A 16,899-nucleotide genomic window follows, 5' to 3' on the forward strand; every position below is an offset into this window, starting at 1 on the left:
AGAATATTCAAAAAGGGCTGTGTTCCAAGGAAAGGAGCACATAGAACCCAGTACCAACTCTGGTCGACTGATGAAGCTGGGGGGCTGGAGATGTCTTGGAAAAGAGGATTTCTTTCTTTTTTCTTTTTTTCTCTCATTCTAAGTAATTCATTAGAGAAAGCCTCAGCATTTACAGTTGTCAGCACTGAACCAGTCAAGGGTGGAGTTAAGATAGTTAGACAAAGGAAGAAGTCAAGTGAAGGAGATAATTCCCTAAAGGCTTACCTTCCCTAAGAAAATGGGGGGGGGCCCAGCTCAAGTGGCTGCCCTCCCTTAGAGAATTCAGACCCCAGGGCCTGGGGAAAAAGAAAAAAAAAAAGAAACCAGAAACAGCTTAAGCTTGGCTTCTGATTCACCCTCAGCCCCTTGCAGGGACAGGGTCTGCTGAGAATTAAAGGCACCTTATCTCTTTATGCCAGTGGGGAGCTATGGGTTGACAAGCACCACCTGCTGGGCAGGATAGGAGAAACACACAGTCTAGAGGCCTAACAAGAAAGTCTCACAATCTGCTGGGTCTTATCCTCAGTTTGATACTGATTACATCCTCCTCCTGGGACCTGGGCCCACCTGATCTTGGAAAATCTGATTGGGGTAACCAAGGAAGCCAGATGCCTAGACAACAAAAAATTACAATTCACACAAGGAAAAATGAAGATATAACCCAGTAAAGGAACAACCTTACACTTCAGGTGAGATACAGGAGTCAAAACAACTAAATAAAGATGTTCAAACAAATCTTTTAAATCAAATCAATGAGCTGAAAGAAAATGTGATGAAAGAGATGAAGGATACGAAGAAGACACCAGATGACCATAAAGAAGAATTCGTAAGCTTGAAAAAGCAAGTGGCAGAAATTATGGGAATGAAAGGCAAAGTAGAAGAGATGAAAAATGCAGTGGAGACATACAACAGCAGATTTTAAGAGACAGAAGAAAGGATTCATGAACTGGAGGACAGGACATCTGAAATCCTACACACAAAAGAACAGATAGGGAAAAGAATGGAATTGAAGGACAACATGAAGTGCATAAATATACATGCATGAAGGAGAAGAGAAGGGAAAAGGGACTGAAAGAATAGTGGAGGAAATAATCACTGAAAATTTCCTATCTGTTATGAAAGTATAAAATTACAGATCCAAGAAGCACAGTGTACCGCAAACAGAAAAGATTCAAATAGACCTACTCCAAGACACTTAATAATCAGATTTTCAAATGTCAAAGACAAAGAAGAATTCTGAAAGCAGCAAGAAAAAAAGTGATCCATCACATACAAGGGAAACTCAGTAGGACTATGTGTGGATTTCTCAGTAGAAACCATGGAGGTGAGAAGGTGGTGGTATGATACACTGAAGATACTGAAAGATAAAAACTACCAACCAAGAATTCTTTATCCAGCAAAACTGTCTTTCAAAAATAAGGGAGAGTTTAAAATATTTTCAGACAAACAGAAACAGAGAGAGTTTGTGAACAAGATACCGCTCTACGAGAAATACTAAAGGGAGCACTAAAGGCAGATGGGAAAAGCGAGAAGAGAGAGGTTTGGAGAAGTGCATAGAAATGAAGACTATCAGTAAGGGTAAAAAGAGAGAGAGAGAGGAAAAGAAAAATAAAATAAAATATGACATATAAAATCCAAAAGGCAAAATGGTAGACAGTAGACATTACATCGAGTGAAATTAGCCAGAAACAAAAGGACAAATACTGTATGGTCTAACTAATATGAATTAACACTGATGAGCAAATGTTGAGAGTTAAAGTTGAGAACACAGTTTATCAGGATATAGAAAGAGGTTAGAGATCGGCATCTGATACTGAAGGAGTACAGAAGGTTTAACAGGATTGATTGTATAGATCTAGAAATGAATAGCTTATTACTGTGTGATAGTAGCACAATATTGCAAGTACTCTGAACAAAGATGAGCGTGAGTACAGTTGAAAGAGGAAGGCTAGGGACATGTATGACACCAGAAGGAAAGATAGAAGATAAAGACTGGGATTGTATAACTTAGCCAAACCTGAAGTGGTCAATGATGGTGACTAAATGTACAAAAATAAGAATGTTTTTACATAAGAGAGAACAAATGAATGTCAACATTGCAAGGTGTTGAAAATTGGATGGTACAGGGGAAAAATACAATCAATGCAAACTAGAGTCTATAGTTAACATAATGTCGTAAGACGCTTCCATTAATTGTAACAAAGGCAATATACCAAAGCTAAATGTCTGTAAGAGTGGGATATAAGGGAGTGGTATGGGATTCTTGGTGGTGGTGTTGTTGTCTGTCCTTTTCATTGTATTTTATTTTATTTTATTTTACTTCTATCTTTTATTTTTTATTCTTCATTTTTTCCCTCTTCTTCCTCTTTCTTTGCAGAAGAAATGGAAATATCCTCAAACAGATTGTGGTGATGAATGCATAACTGTGATTATACCAGGAATTATTGATTGTTTACTTAGGATGAACTGTATGGTGTGTGAATAAAACTGTTTAAAAAATAAACAGAGGGATACAGGTGCTGGAGAAAACATGGAGAGAGGGATGTACCTATTCATTGTTGGTGGGGAAGTAGAATAGTGCCACCCATCTGGAAGGCAGTGTGGTGATTCCACAGGAAGCTAAGAATGGGATTGCCATATGGTCCTGCAACTGAGAGCAGGGACACGAATGGACATTTGCAAACTGGTGTTTATGGTGGCAGTATTCACAATTTTCAATGTATGGAGGTAGCCTAAGAGTATATCAACTGATAAATGGAATAGTGAATTGTGGTGTATACACACAGTAGAATATTGAGTAGCGGCAAGAAGGTATGAAGTTGTGAGGTATGCAATTAGGTGAATGGATCTTGAGGACAGTATGCTGAGTGAAATAAGCCAGAATTGAAAAGACAGACATTATAATGCCTCACTAATATGGACTAACTATAATAAGCAAACTCTGAAAACTGAATCTGAGAGCATAGGTTATCAGGAGCAGGCTTGTAAAGTTTCCTAGATTGTAAGCTCTTATAGCAGTCACATCCATTCATGAGTTGTAATGGTTACTTCTAAATTCTGAGATGCTGAGCTGTTTGTGTATAACCTAGTTGGTTCCTGTAACTTTGGGTATCTGTGTGACACCTGAGACTCAGAGCCAGAGTTTGGCAGCTATGAATGTCAGCAGTACCCCATACAGCAATTGTTAAAAAAAAATGAAAAAGAGATCAGACTTCAACTAGAGATGTGAACGAAATGGACTCTGTTGGGACTAAGGTAAATCAGACTGAAGGGCAAAGGGTCATATTGACTGTGTTTTAAAACTTCAATTTCTATTTGAGAACAAAGGAAGAGATGGTTATTCAGTGCAAAATCTATATGTTCTGTAACACACTATTTAATTTAACTTGTATGGTCAGTTTATACAAACACCATAATTATGTTTGTATAAATATGGAATCTTATAGGGGGTGAGATATGGTTGGTTTGTACAGGTTAGCATGAAGCTCTGATACATCCCAGAATAATTTGGGCAGAGAATAAAAAGTATTTGCAAAGCCCCCTTGAGGGACTGGGGAAAAATGTGGTAATATTAAACTTCCCCACCTGGGGAATTCCTGATATTCTTGCAAGCACTGGGGACTACAAGTTTAGTAGGCTGAGCCCTTGATCTTGGGGCTTGCCCTTATGAAGCTTGTTACTGCCAAGGAGAGGTTAAACCTATTTATAATTGTGCCCAAGTGTCACCTCCAGAGAACATCTTTTGTTGCTCAGATGTGGCCTCTCTCTCTAAGCCAACTCTGCAGGTAAACTCACTGCCCTCCCCACTACATGGGACATGATTCCCAGGGGCATAAATCTCCCTGGCAATGTGGGAAATGACACCAGAGAATGAGCCCAGACCCTGAATCATAGGATTGAGAAAGGCTTCTGGACCAAAAAGGGGAAGAGAAATGAAACAAAATAAAGTTTCAGGGGCTGAGAGATTTCAAATGGAGTCAAGAGGTCAATCTGGAGGTTATTCTTATGCATTATAAAGATATTCCTTTTTAGTTTTTAGTGTATTAGAAAAGCTAAAAGGAAATACCGAAACTGTTGAACTGCAACCCAGTATCCTTGATTCTTGAAGACAATTGTATAACTATATAGCTTACACAATGTGACTGTGTGATTGTGAAAACCTTGTGGCTCACACTCCCTTTATCCAGTGTATGGACAGATGAGTAGAAAAATGGGGATAAAAGTAAATGAATAATGGGGGGAGAAGGGGTATGAGATGTTTTGGGTGTTCTTTTTTTACTTCTATTTTAATTTGTATTATTTTTATTTTTATTTTTTGGAGTAATGAAAATGTTCAAAAATTGATTGTGGAGATGAATGCACAACTAGATGATAATACTGAGATCAATTGATTGTACACTTCATATGATTGTATGGTATGTGAATATATCTCAATAAAATTGCATTTTTAAAAAAGCTAGAATTAAGTAGAAGAAAAAAAAGGTATATTCATGAAACTATGAACTAAAAACCCAAAGGATATCAACATGGTGGAGGAATGGGTTATGGAAGACAAAGGGCCTCAACAGTATACTAAACAACTTGTCCTGTTAGGACCTGAAATAATGATATATTTAAGAAATTAAAAGGGGTAAATAACATGAATATGCATATTAAGTTAAAAGCAAAACCATGAGAGCCAAAATAAAATGTAAAGCTTCTAAAGCAGCAGCGAAAACTTGATCTATCAAATAGAAAGCAGGAAAGACAAAAAGCTTTTAAATTATTTGATGAATGTTATGTCAAAAAAGAATTTCTATCCAATGAAGAGCATGAAGAACACATAAGTAACATATGGTAGATTAGAAAAAACTAATTGCAGTATTTAAATCTGACAAGAGACTAAATATCTATACCAGTGCTTCTCAAACTTGAGGATATATATGAAACACCTGGAGATCTTGTTAAAGGGTTGATTCTGATTCATTAGGTCTGGGGGCAGGACCTGAGCTTTTAATAAGCTCCAGTTAATGCCAGTGCTGTTGGTCCACAAGCCGCTCTGAGTAGCAAAGATCTAGCCTATGTAACAGACTCAAGCAAATAAATAAGAAAAAGATAACTCTAATAGAAAACATGTAAAGCATATGAGGAACTCAAAAATGACAACATGCTTGCTAGTATTCTGAATTTGCATATACCCATAGTTCATTCATTTTCTTTATTGAGAAGTATTCAATTATATGAACACATCATACTTTTTATATTCATTCACCTGCTGATAGACATTTGGGTTGTTTCCAGTTTTTAACTATTATAAATAAAGCTGCTATGAACATTTGTGTACAAGTCCTTGTGGGAAAAATATGTGTTCATGTATCTTGGGTAAGTGTAAGCTAGGAGTACAATTGCTGGATTTTATGGTGAGTGTATGTTTAACTTAATAAGAAACTGATAAATTGTTTTCTACAGTGGTTGTACCATTTTCCATTCCCAACAGCAGTATGAAAGTTCCAGTTGCTCCACATCTTCACCAACATGTGGCATTGTCAGTGTTCTAGTTTGCTAATGCTGCCAGAATGCAAAATACCAGAGAAAGATTGGCTTTTATAAAAGGGGGTTTATTTGGTTACACAGTCACAGTCTTAAGGCCATAAAGTGTCCAAGGCAACGCATCAACAATCAGATACCTTCACTGAAGGATGGCCGATGGCATCCGGAAAACCTCTGTTAGCTGGGAAGGCACGTGGCTGGCATCTGCTCTAGAGTTCTGGTTTCAAAATGGCTTTCTCCCAGGACGTTCCTCTCTAGGCTGCAGTTCCTCAAAAATGTCACTCTTAGTTGCTCTTGGGGCCTTTGTCTTCTCTTAGCTTCTCTGGAGCAAGAGTCTGCTTTAAACGGCCGTCTTCAAACTGTCTCTCATCTGCAGCTCCTGTGCTTTCTTCAAAGTGTCCCTCTTGGCTGTAGCTCCTCTTCAAAACATCACTCACAGCTGCACTGAGATCCCTCTGCCTGTCAGCTCACTTATATAGCTCCACTGATCAAGGCCCACCCTGAATGGGTGGGGCCATGCCTCCATGGAAATATCTAGTCAGAGTTATCACCTACAGTTGGGTGGGGCACATTCCATGGAAACACTCAAAGAATTCCAATCTATTCAGCACTAAAATGTCTGCCCCACAAGATTGCATCAAAGATAATGGTGTTTGGGGGACATAATACATTCAAACTGGCACAGTCAGTCTTTTTATTTTGAGCCATTCTAGGGAGTACGTAGTGGTATCTCACTATGATTTGTTAAGATGTTTTAGTACTTTAATGTTCTTCACATATTCAACATAAAATACTGATAATGGATAAGCAAGAAGGGAAAAGATTCTTCAGCAAAATCTTCTAAAAGTCAATTTACCACTCTGGTCAAACACAATAAAGAGAACAACCAAGTCAACAACGGATAAGGGACTTTAACAGAGAATTTTAGTTTGAAAGCATAATTAGAAAACAAACCAACCAACTAACTTCTCTTCTAGCTATTGAAAAGACAATTAAGAGTGAAGCGGGGAATTTCTCAATCTCATTTCTGTGAAGCAGCTTATAAAGGACAGGCACAGCTATTGTGAATGTAATGTGACAATGCTCAAGGTCAAGGATTCTAAGATATTCTAGAAGTCTACATATTTCATGAAGAACCATATTATTAAAAATATAAATACAAAGAGATATAAACTACATGGTATTAAAACAGACCCTGCTATATAAACATATTATATGTCACTTTTACCTGTTATGATAACAACAGTATAAAGAAAGATCTACAAAACACTTTTGCCTGGAACTCCTAAACAGTCACCAAGTGGTCAATGTTTACCTTAATTAATGGCTATGAGCCCAGAAGACCCCACTGCTGCCACTTGGGAAGAATCTAGGCTCAGCAACTAACAGGTCCCATCTACCCCCCATGTGTGCGCTTGTTTCTGCAGAAATAACTAACATAAATTTGCAATATTAAGTCCACAGCTATTTGCATATAGAGATCTAGCTAGAAGTAAGAGCAAAGACAAAATAAGCTGGAACTCATCTCACTATGATTTTAATTTACATTTCATTGATGGATAAATATGTTGAGTAACTTTTCATGTGTTAATTGGCCATCTGTATACCTTCTTTTGTGAAGCATCTGTTCAAATCTCTTGCCCATTTTAAAATTAGCTGGATTGTCTTGTGATTGAGTTATATAAGTTACATATTCTGCTTACAAGTCCTTTGTCAGATATATGTATTTGAGAATGTTTTTTCATGATTTGTGTACTGTCTTTTCATTTACTTAATGATATCTTCCAAAGAGCAGATGCTTTTTTAAGAGCAAAAGTTTTCAATTTCAAAATCAAATTTATCATTTAAAAATTTTTGTGGTTCATGTTTTTTGTGTACTAAGAAAAGTTTACTTACCCCACAATTGTGAAGATTTTCTCTTACATTTTCTTCTAGAAAAGTCTTGGCTTCATCTCCAGTTAATTTTTGTGCATGATGTGAGCTAAATTTCAAAGTTCTATTTAATTCCAAATAGATATCCAGTTGTTCCAGCACAACTAGTTAAAAAGGTCTTTTCCTATACTGAATTTACCTTGGCACCTTTATTAAAAATCAATTGACCAAATGTGTGAATCTGTTTCTGGGTTCTCTATTCAGTTCCATTGATATATATCAGTTCTGTTGATACAGGATATATATGTATGTATGTATGTAGTGTGTGTGTGTGTGTGTGTGTGTGTGTGTCTATCCTTAAAATCAGTCAACATATTTCATCACATAAACAGCAAGAAGAGAAAAACTACACTGTTTTTATTACTATGGCTTTACAGTAAGTCTTAAATCCAGGGAAGTCCCCCAACTACTCTTTTTCAAAATTGTTTGGCTATTCTAGACATTTGCATTTCCATATGAATATTATAATCAGCTTGTAAATTTCTCCCCCCAAAAAGCCAAAAATTTCTCCAAGAAAAAAACAAAAAACAAAAAACAAAAACAAAAAACCTGGTGGAATTTTGATTGGAATTGCACTGAATCTATAGACCAAATTAGGGAGAATTGGTATTTTAACAATATTGAGTCTTCCAAACCATGAACATGTTATAGCTCTCCATTTATTCAGATTTTCTTTAATTTTCTTCAGCAATGTTTTGTAGTTTTCATTATACAGGTCCTGGATGTATTTTGCCCAATTTATCTGTAAGTATTTGATGGTTTTTTTTGTGCTATTGGAGAAGTATTTAAAGACTGTTATTTTCTAATTGTTCATAGCAAATTCATTGATTATTCAACTGATTCAATTGATTTTTTCACATATTGACCTTATATCCTGAAACATACCTAAACTTAGTTATTAGTTCTCTGGGCTTTTTTTCTAGATTCCTCAGGATTTTCTATATACATGTTCATTTTGCTGTGAATATAGACAGTATTACTTTTTTCTTCCCAATAAGTATTTTAATTATTTTTCTTGCTGTAGTGCACAGACTTGGCTCTCCAGTACAATGTTGAACAGAACTAGTAAGAGCAGACATCATTAACTTCTTCCTGATTTTAGGGGGAAAGTGTTCAATCTTTCACCATTTAAATATGATGTTAGCTGTAGTGTTCTCATAGATGTCCTTTATTAAATTGCAAAGTTCCCACCTATTTCTAGCCTGTTGAGAATGATTAGTGTTGAATGTTGTCAGATGCTTATTCTGCATCTGATGAGATGACAACATGGTTTTTCTCTTCTTTCAGTTTATGTGGTGAAATATATTGACTGATTTTCAAATGTTAAACCAACTTTGATGGATTAAATTTGTCAATATTTTGTTAAGGATTTTTCTATCTATGCTTATGAGGGATATTAGCCTGTAGTTTTCTTTTCTTATAATGTCTTTGAATGGTTTTGACATCAGGGTAATTCCGGTCCCATAAAATGAGTTTGAAAATGTTCTATCATTATTTGTTTTCTGAAACTTGTAGGATTGGAATTATTTTTTCATTCAATTTTTGGTAGAACTGACCAATGAAGCCTGGTGTTTTCTTCAGGGGAATGTTTTAAATTATAAATTCAGTTTCTTTAATAGATCTAAGGTTATGTACATTTTCTATTCATGTGTCAGTTTTCATAACTTATGTCTTTCAAGAATTTATCCATTTCATCTAAGTTGTTGAGTTTACTGATATAAAGTTTGTTCATAATATTCCCTTATTAAGCCTTTTAAATTCTTTAGGGTCTATAGGGTTTATTCTTGATATTTGTAATCTGTGTCTTCTCTCTTTTTTCCTTTATCAGTTTAGCTAGAGGTTTATCAATTTTATTAATTTATTCAAAGAACCAGCTTTGGTATAATTGATTTTCTGTATTGTTTGTTTTATATTTCATTGATTTCTATTCTGATATTTATTATTTCCTTCCTTTTATTTACTTTAGGTTTATTTTTCTTTTGTTTTTATATATCCTTAAGATGGAATGTTAACTAACTGATTTGAGACCTTTCTTTTATAATATAAGCATTGAAAGTTATAAATTTCCCTTTAGGCACTGCTCTAGATGCATCCAACAAATTTTATTATATTGTGTTATTTTCATCCAGTCAAAATATTTTATATTTTACCTTGTGATTTCCTCTTTGTTTCATGGGCTATTAGAAATTCTATACTTAATTTTCCAACAATTGGGGATTTTCTAGAAATCTTTTTGTCGTTGTCTTTTTTTTTTTTTTTATAGAACTACATCATTTATTTTAAATCTTTTTAGACATACATAAAAATTGCTAATGTGGTACAGAGGGTTTCCACATATCCCATATTCAGTTTCCCCAATTTTTAACACGTTACCTTGTCATGGCAAATTTGTTGCAATTACTGAACCAGTATTGATGCATCAGTTTTAACTAGAGTCCATAATTCATTCAGATTTCCTTACTTTTAACCTAATGCCCCTTTTTCTGTTTCAGGATCCCATCCAAGATACCACATTACATTTACTCATCCTGTCTCCTTCGGCTCCTCTTGGCTATGACAGTTCCTTAGATTGTCGCTTGATTTTGATGACCTTGACAGTTTGGAGGAGGACTGGTCAGGTATTTTGTTTCATATACTTTTTTTTAATTTTTTTTTTAACTTTCCCTTCTTTTTTAATTCAACTGTATGAAAAAAAAGTTAAAAAGAAAACAAACATGCAATAAAAGAACATTTCAAAGAGACCATAAGTCATTGTCTTTTAATCTAATTCTATTGTGTTCAAAGTATACTCTGTATGATTTTTAATCCCTTTAAATTTTGTTTTATCACCCAGGAAATGGTCTATTTTGATGAATGTTCCATGTGTACTTGAAAATAATGTGTATTCTGCAGTCACTAGGGGTATTGTTATATAAATGACTGCTAAGTCATGTTTTTTGGTAAAGTTGTCCAAGCCTTCTAGATCCTTTCTGATATTCTGACCACTTTTCATATTTTTTGTCTCTCTCTGCTGCATTCTGGATTTCTTCTGACCTGTCTTCCAGTTTACTAATTCTTTCTTCAGCTGGGTCCAATATGCTGTCAGACTCATTCTATTTGGTTCTGTTTCAAATCTGCTAGATCATTTTTTATATTTTTTTATTCCCTGCAACTATTTTCAAGCTTGTTTTAGAATATGTGCCTGACAATTCCAGTTTCTGAATTCTTTATGAATCGGATTCTGTTGTTTGTCAGTTCTGCTAGTTATTTATCCATGATGCCTTCTTTCCCTATATAGTTGCTTATTCATTGCCTTTGAATAATATTTGTGGGGGGGTCTGAGGCTTTACATGAGGGTATCTTTATTGAGGGAGGATTTGCATTTGCCTTTGCCGGGTGCCTAGAGGATGTACCAGTCTGTGATCATTTTAAACTAAATTCAAGGTTTGTGGTTTTTCTTGATCACCCAGGTTAGGTAAATTTGGGCTGCAAATCAGCCTGGCTTGGAATTTCCCCCCTGCTCTACTCAGTACCTAGGAAATGTTTTTGCAGTCCCTTGGGGAAGTGGCGGTGGGGGTAGGTTTACTTCTCTTTCACCCTCATCCTAAGTGTGTAACCCTTTGATGTCCCAGTTTAATATGTGGAGGGTCTCCTATTAGCCCCACTTTGGACCAGCCCTGGGTTTTAACTTCTGAGGCCAGCCCATCAAAACCAGAGTTCGAGTTTGCCTTGATCAGCAAACACCTTCTGGTCAAAAGTAGCTCCTTTGCTCCACTTACACTTTGAGCTTTCACTTTCCATTAGATCTTGGCCTGGTATTTCCATACTATCTTGCCAGCTCTTTGATGCTTTTAAGATGTTGTAAATATTTTATCCAACAGTTTTAGTTGTTTTCAGTAGGAAAGTTGAATCAAATAACTTAGCCTGCCACATTCCCAGAAACTGAAGTATGCTTTAAAAAAAAAAAGATTCCATCAGAAGATCTCAATAAGCAATCCAAATTGATTACAGTTTTTTCAGGCTAATGTGTCCTCCCCCCAAATTACTTTATTTTTCAAAATCAAGTAATTGAGAAAGCATCCTATAAATAAGACTTTTAAAGGATTCAAATATAAAAGAAACTTCTTTTCTGACGAATTATTTTGGGGAGATAAAACTTCACCTTATATTTAGGCATATATGGTATATTAAGTTTTTCACAATACCTAGTATATAGTAAGTATTTAATACATGTTAGCCTTTCCCTCTTCTCTCTCCTTTCGCTCTTCAGGGACTCCCCTTTAAAAGTCTATTTTGCCTAGCTGCTTAAAATAATGTGATCCTCATCCAGCTTAGGGTAAATGACATAGTCAGCATGACATTTCTCTAAGTTTCTTCTAGTTCCCAGTGGTAATCGTGAGTCACACACACACACACACACACACACACACACACACACACACACACACGAGAGACCACATAACCTTGTAAATTACTGTTTTTATGGCCATTTATTTTATAGGGATTGTTATGAAGCATAATAACCAACGTATCAGAGAAGAAATTCAAGTTCCGTTTAGAAAATGAAGACTTTTTTGTTCCAGATAAAAATAGTCTTCTCTACTTACATGAGAATTTGTCGTTTCTAAGAAAGTAATGAGTTAAAACAACATAGGATCTTTCTTCAGTGACCTTAGTGAGGGTGGGCTAACAGTAGAATAAGCAAATATCAGGACATCAGACCACTGTGCAGAGGATGCAAATCTTAGGCCATAGCTGCTTCCCTACCTTCTAAATGATATCATAGCATTTTTGGTAAGATTGCAAGAGGATAAGGAGATGCAGGAGTTCTCCCCCATCTCCAATACAAATTCCCAATAATTACCACCAGCACCACCTCTGCATTAAAATGGCTCTTTGTCCCTATTAGTTATGTCTTTTATTCCATCTTTCTCCTATTCTGAGATTTCCTGGCTTGTAGATTTCCTGGCTTGTAGACTTCTGTTCACAATATTGTAGGAGACCAAGAAAGAGAGGAAAGTATAAATTCATAACATTTTTCAAGTTGGAAGAATTCTTAGAGATGACCTAATTCAATAATTCCTTGTTCAAATAAACTGAAAGCCCAGAGAGGTTGTGAATTGCCCAAGGTTACAGACCCACAGTAGAACCTCCCTGGTTCTTGACTTCCATGCTATCACACATCCCACTACACTGTGCTGATATGTCCCTGCATGCCCCTTGGTCCTTTTCACATCTGGACCTCAGTCTCTCCATGTCCACTCCCACCTGACCCTTGAACATAATAAGATTTGGAGACAACGTAGCAAGGGCAGCTCTGGAAGCCAGCTGAATGAGTTATTTGCCTTGTTCCTTGGGGAATTTGGAAGGATTGGGAATGCAGAGTTGGAAAAGACAGCCTAGAGAGGGAGAATGGAACAGAATTTGGAAGTAATGGAAGGTCAGGACTCATGGGAGAGGGAAAGGCATCTCAGTGGAAAAAACTGACTATTTGAAATCTCAGTTCAGAGAAAGGTTGAGGTATGTTGGGGGTGGGCACAATAACGACAACAACAATACTGAGATACTGGGACATATACAAACAACCCTAACTTTCTTCTTCCAGCAGAAGGAAAATATGAGGTCAAATTAACATTTGAGAAGTATTATAAAAGAACTGAGACACGTTTAGTTGTAAAAGTGTAAGCGGGACATAGATCTTCCTTTCTGCAATGAGAAGAAATGGAATGAAATTGCCATAGGAAATTAAAATTAGACAACAGGGGCAAACAGCCGTGCACACATAACTGAAAGAAGCCCAAAAGTCATGAAACCTTGAAACAAGATCTAGAGGAGACACCCTTCAGCCTGGGATGAGTTAAGTTCAGTCCTGCCTGGAGGCAGAGGGAGGGATGAAATGTCCTGTCACAGAGTCTTGAAGTCTGGATCAGGGCCGATTCATGGAAACAAAGCATCTCATTATGGAGAGAGGTGGAGAACAGCAGGAAAAATCCCCAACCTATTTGCCTGGGGCTTCAGGGCAGTGTAGAAACTTTCTGGTTTGATCAATTCTAGGTTCTAACAAAAAAAGATTTACGTTAAACCAGAATAAGACTTCCCATGATACTGCTATAGAGATTGGATCCCATTTTATTAGGGAGTTTGGCAACTGGGAACAACAAGCAAGAAGAGTTTAGGCACTACTGGGAACGGAAACAGAGAGAGGGATAAAATTATTGCTTGGTTTGGGAATTTAAGATTCGCCTTTGAGGCCTTGGAGCTTGTCAGGGAACCTAGTGGCTATGCAAGAACCTGCTTCTGGGAACCCACAGTGAAGTCTGGGTGTGTCTGAGCGTGTGCTGAATTCCTGGCTTCAATTACAGACTACCAGGCGGCTGAAGAGTCTGTCATTGCCGATGTCATCATATTTACAAGATTCCTAGGTCCTCTGTCCAGTAAGACCCAAGAATAAGGGCCTCTCCACACCTTCAGCCGTCTTTTACTTGCATGGTATGAAGAAGCAAGGTGATGAAGGAGGTAGAAATGAGGGTCTTTCTTGGGTATCCACTCACTCCCAACAGGGGAGTAAGGAAATGATAACTTGGAGAACTCAACACAGAGCTTCCACTGCCTTTGTCAAGGCCTCCACATTATAGATTAGGCCAGATTTAACAGTGGAATTCTCTCACTTTCAGAAAAATTTTCAAATGGAAGAGATTTTAATTTGTCTGGAATGGAGGCAGAAGTTTGGATAAGATGATCTCTCAAACTTCCTTTCAGTTCAAACACTCTATGATACTTTGCTAGTCTGTGGATTGACTACTTAAATTTTTCTCCTTTCAACAACCTTGGGGATTCAAGCAGTGCTTGGTCTGCCTTCTTCAAGTAATTGTTTCTGGGCTTTACCCATGGATATGTCATTAGAGAACTGACAGGCATGGGGAACCAGCTTCTCCCCACAGAGTGAAACTCCCGAACGACCAGCCCCACATTCCTCTCTGACTCATGCTACCAACCCCCACCACTACCACCTCTGTGCCTTGCAGGTCAGTGGTCTGGGAACCCAGCCACATCTGGAATAACTACAGCTGAAATAAGATGTGTATCTTGATAACCAGGACTCATTTCCTCCCAGCACCAGCCTGGATCACTCCTTAGCCTGTGTCCCAGGTATTTTGATAAGACGCAGCCAGTGATGGAAAGAGGACAGTCAACAAGGGATCTAGCCCTGGGGCTGCCAGCCTTACCTAGGGAGATTTGATCGCAGGCTCTGTGGCTCATCTCTGATTCCTCCACTTGCTGTGGCATGGCATTCTCCTAGCCCCTTAGAAGCAGGCACTTCTCATTACCCAAGTCAGTGGATGAGAGCAGAGCCACATATTGATTTTTTTCATTTGTTGAATACCTACCATGTACCAATTTCTATGCTAAGTGCTGGTATGCAGTGGTAATACAAAATAGACACAAACCTTGCATGTGGTTTACTATCTAGTGGGAGAGGCCAACATTAAACAGATTCACAAATAAATAACCTCAAAATATAGTCAATATTAAAAAAGAAATAATAAAAGTGAAAATATTCACAACTTTCCTTTGGATACATACACAAAGGCACTCATACACACTCATGCAAACACGCCATCTGTGTCTATCTCTAATGCTTTCCCTGAGTCAGCATTTTTGCCAAACACGAGATCAACCTGGGCAGTAGAAGAATGGAGTCTGCAAAAATCCACAAAGTGGATAAGGCACAAAGCAGGGAGAGCCAATTCTATGTCAGTGTAGAAATTCACACTTGGCTATTCAGTTGGATATGAAAATAATTTCAAAATTGATCATAAAAATTCCATGTGCACATTTAATTGATAAACTTCATCCTCATTTCCTCAAAGCTTTCCATCTTTGAAGTAGAAAGGGAAAAAAAAATTTTTTTTTGAGGAACCTCAGGAACATGCAGCCACAGGGAAGAGAAGCCTGAAAAGATCAGTTGAAGTCAACCTACCTTCCTCTCTCTATGTCCTATTCTGAAATCACTGAATCTTAGACCTGAAGACAGAGCTTTAGAGGTTTTCTCACCTATTTCACTGCCTCCAAAATTATGCAGACAGATGATAATTGACTCCATTCTTCTAGTTTCTCAGATAACGAGACTTTACAATTTCCTTCAATAAACTAAATAACCCACTCTCTACTTTGGTAATGCTACTCCTTTTTTTAAAATAAAAAATTTAAATTCCTTTCCTGTTAAGTATTAAACAAATGGAAAAAAATCAGTATGTGGTTCTACTCTTATTTTCTTGCATGTTGTCTTTTAAATTTAAATATGACAAAGAGAAGAGGGTGGTATATTACACTATCTTTTCCCCCGCATTCGTATTTAAGCATTCTATGGAAAGTGATCACCCCTTCCTTTTGCTTCATGGGAAATTCCAGCAGAGGTCCAAGATGAAACTAACCATAAAAGTCTGGGAAGGTAGAGCTGACTCTCTTCCCTTCTTGTCAGTTACCATAATCCAGGCTTGGAAAACCTTCCTGCAGCAGGCTGGGCAAATGAAGAAGCAGTTTCTAGGTGATATTTCCTCTTCTCAAACATGATCACTTTAGAAAGGTCAATGGTGTACAAGTTTCTTTGCTTCACCATGAAACCTTGTTATACAGGGAAAATGGATGCAAAAAGGATGCAAGAAGCATGTGGCTGGGTAAGTTAAGTTCTTTAGGGTCATTTCATCATTCTAGAATCAAGCAAAGTGAAGAGTGGAATGTATTTGCATGAATAATTACCCCTGAGATTTAAAAAATACTTCAGGAAAAGCTAACTTTATGATTTGTCTTTGTTCTTTACCTCATGTTAGCAAAGTACATTAGTCAGCTAGTGGCCAGGTTTTCAAAAGCCTTAAGGCCTTTTTCTCAAAAGCTGGGGGAAGAAAGAAAATTTTAGCCCTCCTGTAGTTTTTTTACTCATTTTCCTGCTTTTACCTAGGAAGGCACATTTACCCCGGTTTGGTCTTCTATGTCCTCTGCTAATTCTACCCTAATCTCACCAAAGCCATTTCTCTTGACTTTTCCTACTTAGACATTGGGCTTCAGCCATGATAGCCCATCCACCAAACCCCAATATGCCAGACCCATTCCCACATGATTGGACAATATCTCCTATATTCTGAAATCTTCACAGCCTTTACTTTTAATAATCTCCCTTTCCTCCAAAGACCCTTCCCTTATTAACCACAACTATTTGGAATTACTTGTTCCAGTTTCACCTAATCTTTCAGTTTTAGTAGTAATTAACTGCATAAACTTGCATGTGTGCACGTGTGTTTCTATAAGACAATGGGAGAAATGATGTTTTCTGTCTCATTTGCTATATTGTAAGTTCCTTGAGGGCAACGGTGATGGCTGCTATTTCTTTGGAGTCTCTACTCTCCCCACTCCACACCTTAA

This window comes from Choloepus didactylus, chromosome 8, assembly GCF_015220235.1.
Source record: "Choloepus didactylus isolate mChoDid1 chromosome 8, mChoDid1.pri, whole genome shotgun sequence".
In the NCBI taxonomy this organism is placed as follows: domain Eukaryota; kingdom Metazoa; phylum Chordata; class Mammalia; order Pilosa; family Megalonychidae; genus Choloepus; species Choloepus didactylus.